The sequence below is a fragment of the Cervus elaphus genome, chromosome 2 (assembly GCF_910594005.1).
Source record: "Cervus elaphus chromosome 2, mCerEla1.1, whole genome shotgun sequence".
In the NCBI taxonomy this organism is placed as follows: domain Eukaryota; kingdom Metazoa; phylum Chordata; class Mammalia; order Artiodactyla; family Cervidae; genus Cervus; species Cervus elaphus.
The window spans coordinates 20043338-20052395 of NC_057816.1; positions in this window are offsets into that span (position 1 = coordinate 20043338).

Here is a 9058-nt window from a genome sequence, read left to right on the forward strand (position 1 = left end):
CACAACTACTGAGACAAATCCAAGTGATGTAATGAAGACCTAAAAAAAGAAAGAGAAAGAAATCTCGAAAGCTACTTCTCTAAACTCAGAACCCAAACTCTCAACCATCATCTCACGACTTTGGCCCCCTCCCTGCCACTCACACACTCTCAGATGTATTTACTGTGTTTGTGATTTAGCCAGTGCCTTTGTGTGCCTGACAACATAGGCGTTCAAATGATTAGAACCATCTATTGTGCTCAAATCAATAGGCTGAACCCACACTTACTTTTTAGCTCAGAAAAGGTTTTCCATTTTTTCCCCGTTAATGGCCTTTAACATCTGCGCCAGTAACCATCAAGCCAGGATAAAATGTCCCTGAGTTGGAGCAGAGGGGTGAGACAGGAGCCATGGGGCCCAGACACCTTCATACACCTCACCAGAATCTTAAAAGTGTGGAGTTTCCTGAGGAAACCACATCCCCCAAGTCCCTACTCCTTAGTGAAGCCACTCACTCACTCCCTCCTTCAATGTGCCCTCTCTGCCCTTGCCCCAAATCTCATGTATCCTTGTGGCCCTCCAAGGTGATGTCAGGAACCAGGTTTCCATGGTGATACAATCTGGACTCCCATAAGAGAGCCACAAAGCCAGGAGGAGTCCCAGTGCCTTTGCAAAAATTGTAACATTATTATTCACTCCATGGACTCAGTTGCTCTTATTATTCTTTACAATGGGCTTCCCTGGTGGCTCAGTGGTAAAGAATCTGCCTGCCAATGCCTGCTAATGCAGGAGACATGGGTTCGATACCTGGGTTGGGAAGATCCCCTGGAGAAGGAAATGGCAACCCACACCAGTATTCTTGCCTGAGAAATCCCATGGACAGAGGAACCTGATGGGCTACAGTCCTTGGGTTGCAAAGAGTCAGACATGACTGAGTGACTAAACAACATTCTTTACAATACATGCTGATTCTCCTGTCTAAGAATCAGAATAACAGCCAAGTCTGCAGAGCAATCTGCAATGAACTTTACATTTAGTTGGAAATGGGTTCTAGGGCCACCCCACACAGCCCCATCTTGGTCTTGAGAACATCCCCGAACCTCCCCCCGCCTCTCCTTTCACCCATACTGTGGGGGATCATAATCATAACAGACCTACGGTTACTAGGGTACCTGAAAGAGAATTCTCCTGAAAGGACCACCACAGGCCCAAGTGGTCCTGACTCTGATTCCCTGGCTCCGTTAAAACTTACAGCAAAGAGTGAAGTAAGGTCCTGTTTTTCTCACCTGCTCATCTCTCACCTAGTCTCAGGAACAACAGATCATAATAAGTTTAACACTATCCATGGTGGCACTGGGGCATGTCTTGCACCTATAAATTTGAAAAAAGAAAATGAAATAAAAAAAAAAAAATAACAAGTCTCACTTGGGCTGTTACACTGAACAGGCAGAGAGGAGCTTGGGGATGTATAGCCTCTCCACCCAGCCCAGTCTGGAAGCCTCTGCATCACTCCAGATTCCCTCACTAACTGGCTTTTCCAATGACAACATGGGCCCCTCGGAAGGTCTAGCTTTGGCTTTGTGGGGCCCAAGGTTTTTCCTGGGTCACACTGATGCCGCAGCTCATCTGTGAAATCCAAGGTGCCCCACCTGACCCACACTGCACACCCATGCACCTCCTGTTTTGCCCTCTTTATTTTGTTGATCTCCGGGCACCAGGTGAGGTGGGTAGGTGGAGTGGATGGGAAGTAGGAGTGACTTGGTTTTACTTTTTAAGATCATGTCCCAGTGAAGCAGAACTGTTTTTTTGGAAGACTTGGCCCCTGTTGTCCCCACCTCCTGTTGATGCTGAATCCAGCCTCTGTACCCTGACAGAATTAAATCTCAGAGACAGAGTTCTGGGTGAAGCAGAAAAAAACAGCTATATTGCTTTGCCAGGCAAAGGTGGCCACAGCAGGCTAATGCCCTCAAAATTGTGTCCCAGGACTTCCCTGGTAGTGTCGGGGCTAAGACCACACTACCAGTGCAAGGGGACCTAGGTTCCACCCCTGGTCAGGGAACTAGATCCCACATGCCACAATTAAGATTTCGCATGCCACAACTAGGACTTCCCTGGTGGCTCAGACAGTAAAGCGTCTGCCCGCAATGAGGGAGATCCGGGTTCGATCCCTGAGTCGGGAAGATCTCCTGGAGAAGGAAATGGCAACCCACTCCAGTATTCTTGCCTGGAAAATCCCATGGACGGAGGATCCTGGTAGGCTACAGTCCATGGGGTAGAAAAGAGTCGGACAGGACTGAGCGACTTCACTTTCACTTTCATGCCACAACTAAAGATCCTGCATGATGCAAATAAGACCCGGCATTGGCAAATAAAATAAACATTAAAAAAACAAAACAAAAAAAACCCCCAAACTGTGTGTCTTGACCTGGAGGGAGTAGTGAGACGTTTTATAGTAATGGTTCAAAGAGGAGGTTGTGATCCGCTCATGGACATTCTTCTGATTGGTTGGTGGTGAGGTCAGTGGGCGTGGTCATCATCAACCTTCTGGTTCCAACTGGTCTGGGCTCTACCTGTTTATGGGCCGCATACCCTTAACTTTGCACACCTGGAGGGAGTTTCGATATCTGCCAAACAGCATATCCCTTGAGGTGCAGGACCCTTCCCCAAGACTGTACTATTGTTTCTCTTGACTCTTCCTCCCTTGTCTCTGCATCCCCTCCTTTCCCCTAATTAGCATCCGTTTGAACCTGTCCATTGGAATTCAGGGAGGCTCCTGGGGACTGAAGGAAGCCTATTTCCTATAATCAAGACCTGGGGGACACTGGAAGTCTTCCAAGCAGGACGGCACCCCCCCCCCCCCTCCTCCAACAGGGTCCTGCTTGGTTTCACTATCACAAGCTTTGGTGTTTTAACCAATTGATGGTCAATGGCTGGCTTGGTTACTTTTCCTGGAGGTTCCTGAGACCCTGCAGGAGCTTCCCCAATGGCTCAGCAGTAAAGAATTCACCTGCGATGCAATGGGCAAGAGACAAGGGTTCCATCCCTGGGTCGGGAAGATTCCCTAGAGAAGAAAATGGCAACCCACTCTAGTATCCTTGCCTGGGAAATCCCAGTCCATGGGAGTCTCAAAAGAATCGGACTCGACTGGGCAACTAAACAACAGCTTGAGACTCTGCAGGGCTTGAACATGCTAGAAATTCTCTGTGCTGAGCAGGACTGTGTCCACCTACTGGTGAGAATCAGGGAGAGACCCTCTGAAGGAGCTCTGCAAGGCAGGGCTAACACCCAGCGGCAGAAGGAAAGAGTCATGAAAACTTGCCTTGGAGTAAGAAGAAGAAAGAAAACCAGACAAAGACAAGGACTTTTAAAACAAAAGATGGTGCGTTTGAGGTAGAATTTTCTTATGAGTATCATTGCACAGGGGAGAGTTAGAAGAAATTCCACAAAGGCCTGAATGTTAAAGTATCAGAATCAAACGTTAAAAAAAAAAATAAAAGACAGATACGGGAAAATCAAGTAACAAAATAATCATGGGTTTTAGAATAACTGAGTTGAATGTCTCCTTAGATTTTCTTCTTAATTGGATAAAAATTGGATGTATTACATAACTTTTATGTATTAATAACTTCGCTTTTACGGAAGTCTGGCCACCAGCCATGATTCATGAGCCATCCAAAGGGCCAGTGCAGTCTCCCATGAAGACTCACCCCAGTCCTACATACCTACAGCCTTCAGGCAGGCTGCTCCCAATGACAAAGCTGCAAGTAGGAGTCAGAGCTATTTTTCCCCACGCATATGTTGACATGCAGCAAAGCGGACAGCATCGCTCCGTGCAAGCTGTCCTATTGAAGGCTCATTTCCTGTCAATCTTCCTTTTTTTTTTTTCCACAAAGCTTTAATTTTTTGCCACAGCACTTTCTACATTTTAGTTTCCTGCAAACCTCAGGAAATAGACTGAAATTAATATCGTCAGATGCTTCTAAAAGTGCTGGCTTGGCGGCACTGCAGAACGCTTTCAGATGCCATTTTGGGATTAAAATATACCAGTTATGCCCCCCCCCCTCATTGTTTGCAGGAGAGATCTGGGAGAGGGATTGTGTCTGAGATTGGACCGATTTGAAATGCAGTTTTAAGGAAAACTGGGAACGGAGACCAGCAGGTAAACCAACTGGAGGAGGAGCTGCAGAAACAAACCTGGTGGCAGATCACAGTGCCCCCTCAGCCTGGGCAGCGGAGGACAAGACCCCTCAGTCTTGCTTTCCTGGCAGATCTTTCAAGCTTCGAGTAAGACATCCCTGCTCTAGGGCCTCCAGATCTGACTCCAGCAAGAAGCGTAAAGTGTCATAAGAAAAAAGAAGAGGTGGAGAAATGTATTATTAGCTCTGCCTTCCCAACCAGCAACAATTGGGCAGAGGAAGCAAACTGTGCCTAGCTTTTCTCATGTCTCTGGCCCTGAGGAGCCCAGGCCGGGGGTCAGATGGACTTAATGTTGCGGCCCTGCTGTGCCCTGACTTTCAGCAGATCCCACCTTTCCAGGTCACAGCTTCTCTGTCAGTCCAACATGGAGAGATGAGTCTCCCCTCCCTCCCTGTGCAAGGATGTCACAGTGATAAACTCCTAACAACTACGCAAACATACTTTGGGTTCTTGAGGGGGAGAGCATTACATGAAGCGAAGTTATTTTTATTGTTGTTGGCTTCTTCATCTATGACTTCCTAAGAGTGTTACATGAGGCCACGCTATTATAGCATCTCCAGAAATCTATGTGAAATCTTTGTGATGTTGAAGAATGCTCAGTCCTTTTATGCTCTTTGGATTTATTCACCTTTGGGATCTGTCAGCAGCAACTTCTCCATCGTCTACACCATGCAGCCTCCATCCAATCTGTTAAGGAGACCTATCGATTGAATAGCCAACTCCTTTTCCTATATGTCCACACCCAGGATTCAAGTCCTCAGCATCTTCTCTGTCTCCAAAACCAACAACCACATCTCTGATGTTTCTGCTTCCCGCTGTCACTATTCAGCCAGCCTTCATATCACCTTCAGCCATCTTCCTAATATGTCACTCTAGGTAGGAAGCCTCAGTGATCCTCCAGAGATCTTCTAAGAAAACCTGTATTTTATAAATGAGAACATTGGAAAGGCTAAGGGAATCACCCAGAGTCACCTTACCAGCCAGGGGTGGGGCTGGACCGAAAGCCAGATTAGACCCCCAAATCCTAGGTGCAGACTATTGCTCATCGTGTTCTGAATACAGCTAGACTAGAAGCACAGCCCCTAACCCCAGGTCTACACTATTGCTTGTCAGCTTTCAGGGGTGCCTCCTAACCTGCAGAATAAACTCAAGCCCTGGACCACTCTATGCAGCTTCACAGAACAGAAATATGACTATAGAGGCTTAAAAACTGAGGCTTTTTTTTTTCCCACAGAATGAGAAGGCAGGAGGAGTTTCAAAGCAGATGCTGCTGCCCCAGGAAGTCATCATGGATCCAACTTCCTTCTCATGCTCTCCTACACCTGGATCATTGCTTCATGGTCACCAGATGCCTGCTCCACCTCCAGGCCTCAAGTTCATGTTCTATACAGAAAGAAGGAGAGAGGTGCAAGGGCAAAAGGCACAGACCAGGTGAGTCCTTTTTCTTTTTTAAAAAAATTTTTTGACCATGGCATATGGCATGTGGGATTGTAGTTCCCCAACCAGAGATTGAACCCACGCCCTGTGCATTGGAAGGGCAGAGTCTTAACCACTGGACTGCCAGGGAAGTCCCAAGGTGAGTTCTTTTTGTCAGTCATCCAGTGGTTTTTCCCAGAAGCCTCATCTGGGAGGCATCTGTGTACGTAGTGAAGGTGAGAGTTAAGTCACATGATGTCCCTCTAGCTGCAAGGGAGCCGAGGAGGTTCACAGTTTTAAATGGACATAATGTCATGCTGAAAAAAAAAACAGAGGTTCTATCAGTAAGGAGAAAGAGAAGCAGGAATATGGAGCATACAACTGGCAATCTCAGCCACATACAGGTTAGTGTTGACCTTCACATGCCCTACAGGCCCACGCCAGCTGACTTTCCTATTCACACTTCCTCTTACCTCGGCCCCTCACTCCATGGCCCAGCCAACCCAGGACACCCTGTGCCCTTCCCAAGCATGATGGGGGGTGGGGGGCTTTCCTGCCTTGCTGCTTTTACACACCTGGTTGCCCACCACTTCTTTAAAACCCAGTTGGCATATCACTTCATTTTTCCTAATGCTCGCAGTCAAAATTAACCTCCAATTCTTCTATTTGCCAATAACATATTGTACTTATCTCTATTAAAGCACTAATCACATCCCACTCTGAAATACAATTTGCCAGGCACATATCTGCCTCATTCAGCAGAATGTAAGCTTCAGAAGACCGAGGACCCTATCTTGTTTATCTCAATATCCAGTACGATGTTTAAAATGCTGTATGTTCTACACTAAATGCCTAAGTGTTTAAAACTGGAATTATTATTTTTTTTCATTTTGCATGCATGGCTAAGGATGGCTGAAAAGGAACACCTCATAAAGCTGTGTAAGTAAAGTTGTTGTGACCGCCCATCTCCCTAGCATATTCTGGTACTACTCCCTTTGGAGGCAGAAGGATAAATTCTGGAACTCTCTTCCGGCCAGTGGACTCTGTGATGGTGTTAACGCCCAAAGGATCAGTGACTAATGGTTTGCTCTGCATCTTTCAAACTCTAAACACACTAGGGTGACTCAGACAACTGTTTCTTTGCCCTTTTGGTTTGAACCTGAGCCTCATGAAACTCTGCCCTGTGTTGGTCTCCAGGCTGAAGCTCCATCAGGCTGAAGTGATGGCTATTCTCTGCACCCTCCTGGCCTCCATCACCACCACCAGGGTTTACTCTCTGACATTCCCCACTAGGCTCTGTGCCCTGATGAGCTGACTCTGTGGGATTCAGACTCCTCCCCGTTCTGGTTTTTAGTTGCATTCGGCCACCAAGAATCAACAGAGATGAGAGCGCAGGAGGAGAGGGGTGGAAATAATTCTTCCGCTGCTCCCTTTCTGCTTCAGGGCTGGGCTGTGACATTGGTAGCATCCCGCCCTCCCAGCATTCACCTCCTGCCAGGGGGGCCCAGGGCCCCTGCATTCAGCTCACAAAGTTCCACTTACTCTGGTCCCTCATCTCTATTCAGGGCTGGGCTGGGGGTGGTAATGATCTTAACCGCTGTTCCACCTCCCTGCGTGTCTCAAGATCACCTCTTATTGGGTCCTGGAATCCAGCCCAACCTTCTATACACAGTCTATGAAATTTCCTTCCACAACCCATCTGAGTGTATTTTATTTTATGCCAGGATACAGACTGGTGTGGCCGCCAAGGCCCTTGCTCCATGACCTGCATTAAAGTCTTCAACATGATAAGGACTATTCAGAATTTTGAACTGGCTCCATGAACACACCATCTATGACAGTCTCCAGAGAAGCCCAGCTAGCGTTTCCCTTGTTCTCTGAGGACGGAGTGAACCTTCACTGAAGACCCGATGCCTATCTGTATCCACAACCGCATTACACTTGCCTGTTTCAGAATGAATCTCTTTCTCAGATACAAAAACATTTGTCCTATCTGATGGGATGGCCTATGTTTGGGGAGATGAGGGGAGGGGTGGGATAAGAGTCCAATGGACATTCAAGTCTCTAATTATGTGTAGAACCAAATAAGTTAAACAATGCTTCCCCCAAGACCTTCCTGTCCAGAACTGAAGGGTTTGAATATCAAGAAAGTGATCAGACAGCGACACTCTGAACTCAGAATTAGCCCTCTTCTGCTTTGTGGGCACTGGATGTCTGATAAGATGGTAGCTTCCAAACTCTCCCCAACAAGGGCCTCCAAGAAACTCAAGCCTGCAGAGAGCGAGCAGAGGCATTTAATTAGTCTCTTTCTTTCTCTCTCTCCTTTCTTCCTTATTTTCCTTATCTATCCCTCCCTCTCTCCTTCCCCCCCGCCTTCCTCGCCACTTCTTCCTTCCTTCCTTTCACTCTTTCTTTCCTCTTCCTTCTGAAAAGGGGCAGCAGTACCCTAAAAGAATACCACGAAACCACTGGTACGCTTTTGCACGTAGAAAATGAATACACGTGGACTTGAGAGTAGTCAGTTCGAGGTCATGGCCGTCTTCCTCCCCGAGGCCAGCCAAACATCCTTTACACAAAAGTGTCGAGGGTTCCTCTTTGGTTCTCTTTCCCTTCCCTGTGTTTGGACCAGATTTAAAAACACCTGGAGACTCAGTGTAGCTTCTGTTTTCTCCTGCACCCTCACCTTTTCCCTTCTGCTCTTTTTCCCTGACCACGACAGCAATTACCGCTTCCCTGGGAGGCTGGATCAGATAGGGATGAAGAAAGCAAGTCTTGCCTTGGAAAGCCGAAGACAAAAGGAAATGAATGCTTCAATTTCTGCTTCCTTCAGGCATATTAAAGCAGACTATCGCTGGGAAAAATCTCTGAGATATATTGTTAAATTCAAAGAAGATATAATTGCGGAATTATGTACATCATGTGTGATTCCATTTATGCATTTGTGCTCAGACTGCTTGCTCGTTTATATGTGTATAAACACATAGCACAAGACTCCAACTGCTAACAGCAGTTACCTCTGGGAGTAGATTTGGGGCGAGGGTTGGTGAAGGAAGGTGTTCACACTTTATACGTTTCTAGAATATTTGGTTTTATAAAATGAGATTAACTTCTTTAGTTTTTGCTTACATAAGAAATATATGGATTCAATCACAAATAGTAAATTCTTTAACAATCTTTTTTAGGTCTTTTCTTTTCCGTCTGTGCTACCAGGAAGAACCAAATTACTTTTCTCTAAGTTTTAAAAATTGAGATTTCTTCACTTGAAATACATCCTCTGTCATTTCAGGGTGTCATTGTGCTTCCTGATCATGATTTAAAATAGGTTGTAATGAATCATCTTCCACATAAGTTTGACTAAGTCAAGTGAAAACGGTTCAAAGGAAATCAAAATTATGAATTAATCTCCTCTATCACCACAATGATGCCTCTCCTACTGAGTTTTATTGCTTATGTTCTGGAAGGTGGA